Source organism: Heliconius melpomene, chromosome 19, assembly GCF_056956725.1.
Source record: "Heliconius melpomene rosina isolate 202511_hmr_F chromosome 19, ASM5695672v1, whole genome shotgun sequence".
Lineage (NCBI taxonomy): Eukaryota > Metazoa > Arthropoda > Insecta > Lepidoptera > Nymphalidae > Heliconius > Heliconius melpomene.
In genome coordinates, this window is record NC_140407.1 from 8,458,583 (window position 1) to 8,471,560 (window position 12,978).

At 31.6% G+C, this 12,978-nt stretch overlaps 1 protein-coding gene across 7 annotated transcripts in view; it reads right to left on the minus strand.

The window, feature by feature from the left end:
- Window positions 1–12,978, minus strand: part of bru1 (bruno 1) — a 350,067-nt gene that overhangs the window by 164,134 nt on the left and 172,955 nt on the right. For 4 of the 7 annotated variants that reach the window (XM_085203418.1, XM_085203416.1, XM_085203414.1 and 1 more), the window contains exon 2: window positions 10,245–10,298. The exons of 2 other annotated variants lie outside the window; for them this stretch is intronic. The gene's annotated coding sequence lies outside the window, so the exon portion shown is untranslated. The remainder of the gene's footprint in view (window positions 1–10,244; window positions 10,299–12,978) is intronic. One more of the 7 variants, XM_085203422.1, reaches the window with a different exon arrangement.

Below are 12,978 nucleotides of genomic sequence, written 5' to 3' on the forward strand. Positions count from 1 at the left end.
AATATGATCTTTCCCCCGAGTGGGAATTGAACTCACATCCCATTAACACGTTTTAGCAAATAATATCATTTTCAACATTTCAAAATAATTTAATCTTTCATAAGACAAAGAAAAAAAATATTTGTGACATCAATTCAATTCTACTCGTCGACTAGACAGTGATTTCGATAAGCTGTCGTTTAAATCATAAAAGGATGCACTCTGTCTAGTTGATATGATCGTCCGATGAAAAATTCTAATCCCATTCAATTTCCATTCCTTATTAAGCGTTTCTGACAATGATTGGCATTATAGTTTTCTCTTTGGTGTGCCGTTAAATTGAGAATGACTTACTAATTTTATTATAAAATTTTATATTCCTTTGTCATCAAAAGTGGAAAAATATTTTCAACTTTTTAAGATAGAATCAATAAAGTAGTTTATTCAAATTAATACATTTGTATTAATATGATATGTTACTCTTACTTTAAAAATTTTAAGATATACTACTTCCAAAATGTTGTGTAGGCATCGTTGCGCAATCGGCTGTATAATCCATACACATCCATTGCACATGGGAGGCAATATTTATATGTCAATTTTTCAATTTCGTAAGAAAACCCTGGAAAATGTGAAAATTAGCAAATATGATATTTAACGACTGGGTTCCATCTACCTTCTACCTTGCTTTATGTAAAAAATGTCATAAAAATACACTTGACAAAAAAAATTGTAAAATTAATTTACAAGTATCAAATCCACGACCATCATTGCATTTACTACAAACATCCACATCTAAACACCGTTTGTCTATACAAAAGTTAGACCTGTACCATAAATATCAAGTCACTTGAGTTCCCCGTAGCACTTCGTAGCATTCCGTAGCGTTTCATACCGGCCACGTAGCGCGCGGGCGGGCAGGCGTGAAGCCTGTCGTAAATAGTCGTCTAAATAATTAATGGGCAGTTAGTTTTGTGTGAACATGAATTGGGGTTGTGTGATTTTATTACTAAGAAATAAGAATATTATAAGTGTTATATTAGGTTTTTAAGAAAAAAAAATATATAAAATCATTTTGATAAATTTAGCCTATTCTGTCAGTATAGAAAGGAATGTTCAAATATTTTTAACGGGTGTAGATTTGATGTATGTACAATGTACATAGTGTATTAAATTTAATTTATTTATATTATATATTTAGCTCTTTGGTATAGTTACTATTAGTTACTATAAGTAGCTAATATCTCTTAACAGGAAGAAAGGAAGGAAGAAAGTAATATTATAGTCTCTTTTGCCTATCTGTTAATTTACGAAAGATACATAAAAGTTATATTCAAAATAACAAGAAACAACCAAAAAACAGTTAGTTAAATATATATATATTCTTTAACAAATGTCAGAGCTAACCAGTAAAGGAAAAAAAAAAAACAATTACCCATTTTAAAATTTCAAAAGCAATTCACAGGTGAACATAAAGTGCTCTAATATAAATTTTATCACATCGTAGGATGTACTATTACTACTAGAGTTGTGGAAGCAATTTAATAAAATTAAACGAATGCACGCATTTATAACGGCTAACGACCCTAACACTTGCGCCGGCGGAGTAATCACCCGTTATTAAGTATTAGTGTACTTGTAATTAATAACTTAGTAAAAGCTAATAAATTTATGATATTAATTAAATATTTTATATTTATATACAACTAAATAATATCAGCCAGTAAGCAAGCGTGTGTCTTTATTCGCGACAGGGTGTGAGTTCGATTCCGAGTCGAGGAAATGAAATATTTAATGTTTCATTGAGACAAACCGTATTGAACTCCGTCTCTCAACATGCAATGCTTCTAGAATTCGGCAGAAACTTGGAAACGGATATGTCTTAATGGGAACGGAGTGTCTTAACATTAGGTTCTCTGGTTTCTTCTGCTGCTGTGGAATACAACGTGAATTAAAGGTAAAAACTAAGGCGAATTTCCTGAAATCACTTTTTATTAATAAATAATAGAAATATAATATAATAGAAGAATCTACTACCGTAGATAGATTTCATACTACCACTTCTTTTACCCGTTGCGAGTGTAACACTGACATAGGGTAATTTAAGCAAAGTTGGCCCCACATATAGGATCAGGGCTGACCGCCATAAATTATACTGTAGCTACAGCTAAGCGAATAATTGATGGAACAAATGGACGCTCATCAGATCTGCTCGGGTGTAACGAACAAAGTAGTAAAATGTAAGGGAAGGAAAATACAAAAAAAAAAGTTGTAGTAGAAAAGCAAACGTGCAACGTTTTTTAAGTTCACGCCGTATCCCGAATATAGCGGGATAGACATATATTACACACATTTCGACATTTTTTGAATATTATACATATTTCATGTTGAATACCTAAACTTAACGCCGTAGCCAATACTATAAATTGTGTATTATTGTTGGGAGTTCGATTCCCACTCACGAAGAATTAATTATATTTTAATATTTTCCTTTCCTCATTCTGGTAACAATCAAAACACGGCTTTGATTTCCGCCACTCAACACGCAATCCCTCAAAAAATTGGCGAAAAGTCGCAAACGGAGGAATAAGTTCCTTTTACCTACCCTGCGGGATGAATATAATATTTATAAATTACATAGAGTATTCATTAAAAAATATCTTTGAAATATTTTAGAAATATTCGTTTTTGTAATGAAATATTTCTTTAGAGACTTTGCAATTTTAGATTCTATACTGCATCTATAGCATTCATAATGCAATAAAATAAAATATATTTCAAAAACATTAATGTCATACATATAAAGACTTTCCACTCAAATAGAGTATTTGACTCTAGGTATATATAAAATAGTTTAAAAACACTCATATATAAAGCATTAACAAACATAAATTGTCTCTAAAAAGATATTCCGAGCAGGCATTGTGTGGAATATCACGTACATTTTCACGTATAAAAATGTCACATCCACTATGGCCACTACAATTACGCTATGAGAATATCACACTACTAAATTCCATTCAAAATACATATATACATATATGTATTCTATATAATATAATATATGTTTTTGGCTTCACATTATACCCCGCGCATAGCAGGGTACGTAGAGGGAACCTGGGGACCTAGTGTAAAGACACTTCGTTAACCTTAAGGCACTTTCCGCGTAATCCTAGAGGTATTGCGTGTTAAGTGGTGGAACTCAACAGACAACGCACAATCACTTTTGCAAAAGTTTGGGATGTACCTAACCTACGAGTACAGTGCCTTGGCGAGTGTAGGAGAGCACTGAGAGGGGATTTCACAAAATTGTGTGTTTTAGTGTTTAAACAGTGTACGCAATTGATGTTACGTGTACGTGTTACGTGTGTAGTGTTACGTATAAATTGTTAACGCCCAGCCCAATCTAACTACCAACGACTAATGGTAGGATTTTAAACGCTTTTTCAACAATGACAATGCAAATTGTCGCAACAATTCAGTCGTGACGACCATTATTCTATAAATTTATTATCTTTTAACTATTATAGATTTTTGTTCCAAGGTATATATACATTTATACAGAAAAAAATAGTCTTGATGTCTGAAAGCTCCATTTCTTTTTGCTTTCAATGAGTGCATATTTTACAATAAATAAAAGAAAATGAAATTAAGGAAATTTCATAAATTTTCTTCTCCAATCCAATCTAGCATTCACTAAATTCTATCTCTTTACCATTTTTTTTACTTATTTTCTTTTCAGCTTTATGCTCTATCCCTCATATAGCAGAACAGGCGGACGGAATCTTCGGGCAATGCATTTTGAGTTGTGGAACTCATTACCACGCTTTACATTTAAAAGTTCACGAAAAAGAAAAGTAAAACTATTATATTGTGAACGCGTTACGTTGAAAACGATGGAAGCTTCAAAGTCAAGAGGTAGCAATAATTGACAGATTGAGTGAAATGCCACTTTAAAGTACATCTTTGCTGGAGGCAATATCATTCGAAAAATCTCCCTTTATTTACATTTGTTTTTTTATTTATGTATATTAAATTTTATTAATAAATAACAAATTCTATATTATATTTCGAATTCAAATGTAACAAAATTGTAAACGTAATATCAATCATTCTTTTTTCAATATTTTTTTTATTTAACACTAGAAGTGCCGAAGATTGAGACCCCCCTTGAACCGCCGTCGGGACAAATTTGTCCCATTCTACTTATTATGTTGATTTTTGGTATAATACAAAAAAAAATATTATTAAAATAATTCGTAAAATATGTAGATCATCTTTAATAATCAATTTTTGTTCTTTAACACACATAAAAGTACCAAAAAACCAAACACAAAGAAAGAATCAAATATTTTAAATACGTTCTAAGGTCGTGACAACTAACTGAATTACTCTTACAAAATTATAAGTTATTGAAATTAGTTAATATTATTATTAGGCCAAGTAATGCATTAATTTATTCTTCATCAGTGATACATCACAGATGATTTATAACATTGCATAGTAATGGCTCCAGAATTCGGCGGAAAATGCCAGCGGAGTGCATAGCACTAGGTTCCTAGGTTCCCTCCACCTACCCTACAATTGCCCACATTTGGTATCGAGTGTTTTTCTAAAATTCAAGCCGAGCTTAGTCATCCTTTCATCTGATACCTCACTTGAACTAGCGGCAAAATTCAGTATTGACACCAATTTTACCCTACTTTTCAGGCTATTATTTTTTAAGATTTATGCATAAATGTATAGATTTCAGATTTTTTCCTGTACTAGTACTACATATAGATGCTAACTGCCAAATTTCATAATTCTAAGTTAACTGAAAGTACTTTATTAATTTGATTCCCTTTACAGTGTCGAAATACACGTTTTTTACTATATAAATAGTCATATCTTTTTTTAAGCGTGCTTTTTCAGGAAATCAAGGGACTGTAGATCGTCATATAGTTGATATTCATATACTCATATGAATATCAACTCGATTTCTCCAAGCGTTCCTGAGATAAAGGCAAAGACAGCCGGACGGACAAAAAATGATCTTATAAGGGTTTTTTTCCCCTTAAAAGCTACAGAACCCTAAAAACTTAGGTATTGACTGCTAAACCTACTATTCAATTTTTTTCCGCCCCCGTATCGTCCTTTCACCTCCACCTCGTCCCCGAAGCATGAAAATATGTCAAATTATACCCTCAAATAATAAAATAATAATGGCGGGACAAAAATGACCCAGCGGCAGTTCTAGGTAAATCTATTTTTTTTTCAAAAAGTATGACTGCTATATAATTATTTATATTTTTAATTAAATAAAGGTGTAAAATTGGTAATAGTCAAAAAGTTTCATATACATACATTAAAAAACAAAAAAGTTATAAACAATCAACCTTGCGTTTGGGACAAAAATGGGACGGCGGCGCTTCTAGTGTTAATAAATGATTATAACTTGTCCTAAATAAGCAGTGACGACAAAAATTACTCTGAAGTGTTACCTTGACGAGGATTCACATACACTACCATCGTGTAATATGTCTGCATGGATATTTAAATGTATCAGAAACCACATTAGGATGAAAAATCACCCCAGCATTTGCTAAGTGGTATTCGCTCAAGCTGTCAATTAGAGCAATATACAATCGACTGCGTTACTTAGAGCTAACTCTAACTTGAAAATGTATTATCAATGATCGGAGTCTTATATTACTACGCCAATCCACCCTTTAGGTACGTAAACGATAAAAATTATTGAGTTTAATAATTGTTTACAGCCAGATGCTCTGTCATTGTGCTAATTAAATATATTATTATTAATTAGGTACCATAATAGTTATTGTTGCTAGTTAATTAACCAAAACATAGCTAAAATCCAAAGACAACGTAAATTTACATAAATCAACATAAACTGACACCAATATTAAAAAAAAAGAAACTAACAAAAAAACAAAAAAAAAAACCGACCCGCATCTACCATCCTCTCGCAGCACGAATTCGGTCAGCGACGCTACACCACGCCGTACCATCCGAATGCTCCGGAGAGCGGAAATTTTATTTTCTTTGAATATAAAAGCGCGATATATCTGAAGGGGCGAGTTTATTTTCAATTTGGACAACAATGCCGATGTTTTTCGCGCAAACTATCCACTTAAATATAATGCGGGCGATACTGGGGCGGGCGGTAGGTGGCATTTTTTCGATTCACCTACGCGTGGTGCAAAGTAATTTGTGGAGCGATTTTCGTTAACATTATCATTATTAGATCTTATCTTGGGTGTATTTCTTTTTGAACACTTCTCGAGTACGATAAGAGGTGTAATGTTAATGTGTTCAAACATTAGCGCTATGTGCTTGAACTTTGTGTAGAAATTGTTCAAAGTAATATTAAACTAATGAAGAAATTTAGTGATATTATAGTATCAGTTAAACTTTAATTAACTTTAGACTCCTAGAGTACTATGAGATTGCATCAATAATTATATTCAACATTTAAAATAAAATTGACTCTTGGGAATAAAAACCTTTTCTCAGTTTTCAATAGAAGTATTTTATTTAGAAATATTGTTCCAACAGACATGTGCGCCTCCGGTTTACGTACGACATTGCAGGTATTGAGTTAGAAAGGGGAAACGAAATTATTTAAATTCTTATTTTCTTATGCAACGTAGTGTTTTATGTTTCAACACATTATATCATTATGGTTGATAGTAGGAATGTGTAGAAAATTATTTATTATATGTGTGTTGCAGAGCTCTAAATTCTATTTGATACAATATTGAGATTTAATATGAGAGAGATTGGTAGTCGGTTCAAATACCTTACGGAGAATATTTACTGGCTTAATTTTTTTTGTTAGTTGCAGTTAGTTAGAGTGTTAGTTTAATTTGACAAAATTTTGTTCCGCCTTATACAAGGCATTTAAGACTTTTACTTGGTTACATATTTTCATTTACTTGGTCTAGTAACAAGGCAAAGCACAACGTTGAGTTTCGCCATTCAACACGCAATGCCTCGAAAATTCTACGGAAATTATATGCGTGATAAAGCGTGAAGCTAAAAAAAATTAATACCCTCATATACGCACACGAGTAAACATTACCCTAAGAATATAATATAATACACAACGTATTTAACACGAAAAGTCGTTCAACAAAAGTGTCTCGGGTACGTACAGACAGTCATTACCGTACCGGAAACTCAGTACAATTTATTCAGTTTTCATAAGACACCTTGTGCTTTGACATATAAAGGTATGCGTTGGCTTAATGATGTAAGAAATATGAGACGACCGCTCTCGGCAATGTTATATCATATTATTATTAGGGATGTTTTAGCAAACAGCTTTGCCCTATCGATATATTCTAAGATATTTTATATTAAATTTTATATTAAATTAAAATTCATTGTCATATGTTTAATAGAGATAAGATTGTAGATATATATAACAAACAAATTATATACAATAAAACCCTGGCACGGAACCCCAACATCCACGTGCGGGAGTCTGGCAAGCACATAGCCGGTTTTTAAATATTCTAAACACACAAACAATTTCTCATTTAAATCAATATTATATTAAATATTCAAAATGATTTTTAAAAATATTTTATCGATAATATATATATACGTAACTAAAACTCAGTTCTCTCACCCCTAATGATGCAGACAGCGTTCAGGGGATGAAATTTCGCGGTCTCGATAGAGTTCGTAGTGATTCTTACTAAGGGCGGTTCACGTTACGTTAATCAGTTTTTCTACGGCTTCATTTTAATATAGTGGTACTCGTTTCGAGATAATTACATTTTAGAGGCGATACTAATGAAATTTGGGGATTTTGTTTGTGATATACAGACTTAGGGTTTCCAGTGATTTTTGAGTTTCTCTACGTGTTGAACGATGAGTGTGGCTTCACAGTTTAGCTTTTTTAGCTTTTACATACTCAGACTAATATGGAATAAGGATTAATAAATATAGGCTTTTATTATTGCGTTTTCTTTACAAAGGCTAAAATTACTATAGCGATTATTTTTAGCAGATAATGCAATAATTAATTAAATATTATTCAGTATTAAAAATACTAGACTTTTTCTTTCCTAACCATTCGATTTCCATAAGATAAGAGGAAAACAATAATTCACGTCAATCATGTCCTATCAGATAAAAGTTCACGCATCGATCTTCACATATTAGGGGTATTTGGAAAGAAACTTTCTTCCACAATCCCACGGGAAGTCTTCGTTTTTCTATCAAAATTCCTTTTATATATCAAAAATCCCATTGTAATATTATTTCCTATATATATAATATTAATTTGTATGTGTTGTTCTCAAGTTATGATAAATGTACATACTAATTATATGGTTAAATTATTTAATAGTAAGATCGATTCAAAATTACCTTTAGACAGTTGATAAATCAACAACAAGTTCGTTCGTTAGTATCAATCAACAGTTGATAATTTATAAAAATTACAGAACTACCTACACCGAAGATACATATACATTTGTACAATAAATATAAAAATAAAAATGTATAAATATATAAATATAAATAAAAAACTAAATTGGTAATAACATATGGACGGACAGACAGACATAGACAAAACACAAACAAAACATAGACAAAAGATGAACTTGCTACGCTTACAGAATCTTTAAAAGGTATATGCACATATTAAAAGTCTTAATAAAAATATAGAATTTAATTTAACCTCATTCACATAAAACGTTTGTGTCGTTAGATCTTCTTATTAAAATAAATGACTTCTCTTGGAAAAAAACGTAATGATATAAGAGAAAATAAAGCTCCTAGCAATAAACCGTAGGTAATTGCGTTAATGAATCGCATCTGCTACAGCGGTGCGCCAGTAGGAGAGTACAAGTGCCTTTTGAACACAGCACCTAGGTATATTAAATTTTTATTATTTTATATTTAACTACTCGTCGCCCGTAACTTTTTCGCCTTGTTTTACTGAACTGACATAGATAATTATATTAGTTTATATTAATTTGACGTATAGGTACTCTAATTTTTTCGCCTTCACACTACTAAGTGATGCAACTTAACGTGCTTTATATGAGGAAATAGAAATAATTCTTTCCCTGGGACTGAACTGACTGGGAATTGAATCATGTTTATAGTCTGTTGCTGTTCAACTGAGCCATTAGGCCCTAAGCGTGCTTAAGCGAAAGTTTATATTTTTTAATTTTGTAGGGCTCTGTGATTCAATTTGCAATTAATTTAAAATACGCTTTATGTAAAGAACCCAAAACCACTAAGCAACTCTCCATAGCTATAAAGTTCTAAAAGCAATAATGTAATACATTATATTATATTTTAATAATATTCCTTCAATTTATTCAAACTTTAGAATACAACATTTGTGGATTGGTTATATCTAGTTTTAAAATTTAAAAACAATTTTCTTCGAGCTGTAATCGAACCTATAACCACCACGCGTACAGTCAGAAATTTTAACACATTACCTTATATGTAATTACAGTACATACATATATAAATACATACATACAAAACCAAACAAACAATCAATTAATACCAACACAATCAAATCTGCGACCATTAGTGTGACAATGACATCCAAACGTCCCACGCACCGAACGTGCGACCAAAACCACCCCCAACCTAACCTAACGCTTCAACCACTATAATTCTCAACATTGATTATATACGTCAATCCCTCGGGGTACAATTTGCACCCTACGAAATCTAACCAGTCCCCTTCTGATATAATGGGAATATACATAATTGTTGTAACACAACTCCTTTTGTGGAAATAACAAAGCTTGGCGTGTGCTGATCAAAATTTTTTATATTACTTTTTCGATAATGAGGATTGGTTAAATTAAATGGTAATATTTGGATTATATTTCTCCATTTAATGTTTTTGTTTACAATTATACTATATTTCATTTTTGGAGATTAATATCTATCTATATATCTTAATATCTCCAAAAAGAGAGACATTAGTGATACGCTACTCTATTCACTACTTTCTCTTAATATAAAGTCTAATTAAAGGTATACGAATCTTGTATAATTATCAAAATTAAATCGAATGTGATGATTGTGAATTCAAATCTCTTTCAAGATATAGTCCAATTAAGTATGACATTCAATGGACGCAAAGTTAACAGAAAGAGCGTAATATCGTTAGATTTTTTCAATATCTATATATTTCCGTTAACTTACGATCACGACAGTAGTGTAAAGAAATAGTTATCACACATGTAGAGAAGTCAAAAAATCACGTGATATCAGACCGTACTTGTCGGTTTCTTATATTATCGTAGATTGTTAATGCCGGTTATAGCCACCTGAAACAAAAAGAAATAAAATATTAGTCAACAAAGAATCCACATCAACCACCAAGCTAATAAATAATAAAATTCGATTTTTAACACAAAATTTAATCAAAATATATGACACAAATACAGATATTTCAACAGCATATATACAAAGGCGACGCGACGGAGGGAAAAGGGAAAAAAAGCATTTCTTCACGTCTCAAGAAATTAACTATTCATTTTGCAAAGCCCTTAACAAAACGGCCTTTTGTTTTTAGTTCGGAGTGTACGTACGTACGGCGAATATAAATTTAGCGCTTCCTTAGACCATAGACCTTGTGTAATGTTTTATTATTGTCTTTTGTGTCTCGGGGTTTAATGCAAAAGTCTGTTTAGTTCATATTATTCTATGAAAATGTTCTGACATTTAAAATTTCTGTTGTAAATTAAATTAAATTATTAAAATTTATTGTGTGACGCAGTGGGGTCTCATTGTAAACGCAATATTGGGTTCGATTCCAGTACTGGGAATATTTATATTTTTTTTATATAATAAAATTATTTCTCTGTGTGGTAACGGGAACAGTTGAGTATTACCACTCTCTACTCTCTACACAATGTCTTGAAAATTTGATGGAAAGTATCTTAGGAGTAGAGTGTGGAGCTGTTGAAGATTCTGAATTATGATATAGTGGGTGTAAGTTCAATTCCAACTAAGGAAAATGTGTATGATTAATATATTTTACTAAGAGCTAAAAAAAACATAAACATTCACTTTTGTACTTGATTAATTGTTGCAGTATTTTAACTGATGCTTATCATTTTTATTTAATTTTTAAACTCAATTTATTTCTTGTATAGAAAGAAAAGAAATCAGAACTCAAAAGATCACAAAAAAAACAAGCTCGTGTCCATAAAAAAATTATTTATAATATAGAAACATATACGCGTGGAGATTTTTCTTTATGTTTTTACACGCTATCCTCGATGGAAGAAAGAAAAGGGTACGATATATTTATGTGTCTATTTCTAGATTTTCGTGATTCATAAAAACAGACAGACTTTAAACTGATTAGGGCGCCAATTTACTAACTTACTAAAAAAAAGGAAAAACAAACAATTCAACGAGAGCACTTTCACATGCCAACACTAGTTTAGCATGGGGCTATTCACTAAACTAATGCGAGTAAATGACTCGTGAACAAAGCTATTTTTCCATTGATTTATGATGTGACCCTATTAAGGTCACGGCCGGGGCTCCCATAGGAAATAACATATCATTCCACATACGACGTCCTGGTGTATCGACTTATTTCAATGAAAACGACCCTAAGAGGTTCCGTATTGATTCATTTGTTTTGGGATGTCTGTCACAACTAATTCTCATTTAGGTTAGGTATGTTTATGTGAAAATAAAATATTTGTCGCTTTTAATGTAATTTCTTACTTTTTTTATTATGTTATCGTTGAGCATTTATTCGCATAGGTTGTACATTCTACGTCATTTATTAGAAGAATAAGATAAGATTTATTAACATTTTTCAGACTGGTTAAATATATTAAAAGAAGGAAATAAATAGCTAAAAATAATATTTAAATTACTATACAATTATAGTAATTCAAAAACTTGAGAAAACGCTTAACCTACAGTAATAAATAAAAAAGAATTTCTAAAAGATATCATAAAACCTATACAACTTTACGTACAAACAAACCAACAAAAAAAAACAAGGCAATAAAACTTCCATCAATAAATAAATTGGTAATAGAAGGGCGGAATTTAATTATTTCCAACAAGTTGGCGGCAAAGCCTCGGGATTGAACGAAATAAATTTTGCAAAGCTCCTAGCACTAAACATTGTAATTCACTGGTATCGAACTTTCATAATGGCGACGTGATTATAAATAAAACTAATATAATAAGGAAAGGTGATTTAAAGATATTTTTTTATGATTTAATAGGTACATACTAATAAAATTATGAAAATTATATTAAAACTAGCGACCCTCTTGCGGCTTCGCCCGCTTTTACTACTGGATTATTCATATAATGTATGTTTGCAAAGCACTTAAGATAATGTGAAAATTAATTAAACCCTAATGCAACCCGCATTTTCGTAGTTTCAATAAGGATTTTCCAATTGTTTTACACAGCAAGGATTTTTTAGTAGGTACCGTAATTTTAAATCTGTGCTACTAATCTTTTCAAGTATTTATTAAATATATTTAAATAACTATTTTAAACGGAAGAAATTATAAACAAAAACCTACCTACTAATAACTATTACAAAAAATATGAAACCAAATATATCGCGCTGAAATAATACATTCAACTTCAATTATCCAATACGTGCAAACGCATCTAAATCTTCGTTGCTATAGAGGCAGGCGGGTTTTTTTTTCGAGCTTGTGGTTAATGATAAAGAGGGTATTCTGTCCCTGGTGAAAAGCAAGCTACGTGGCTGCGGTGAGGAAAATTAAATATTCGGGAATCGAACCCGGGCCGCCCGCGTGGCAGGCGAGCATTCTACCACTGAACCACCAATGCGTGTAAGGCAGGCGGGCGCTGCGGACGCTTGTATAAGCAAAACGTCGTCGAGGCGAGCCGTTTGCAGCAAGGATTTTTTGATATTGTAACAACTTCTAAACTACTTATTAAAATGAAAAATAGTAAAAGACAGTTTTGATCTACATTAAACCAACGTAACTA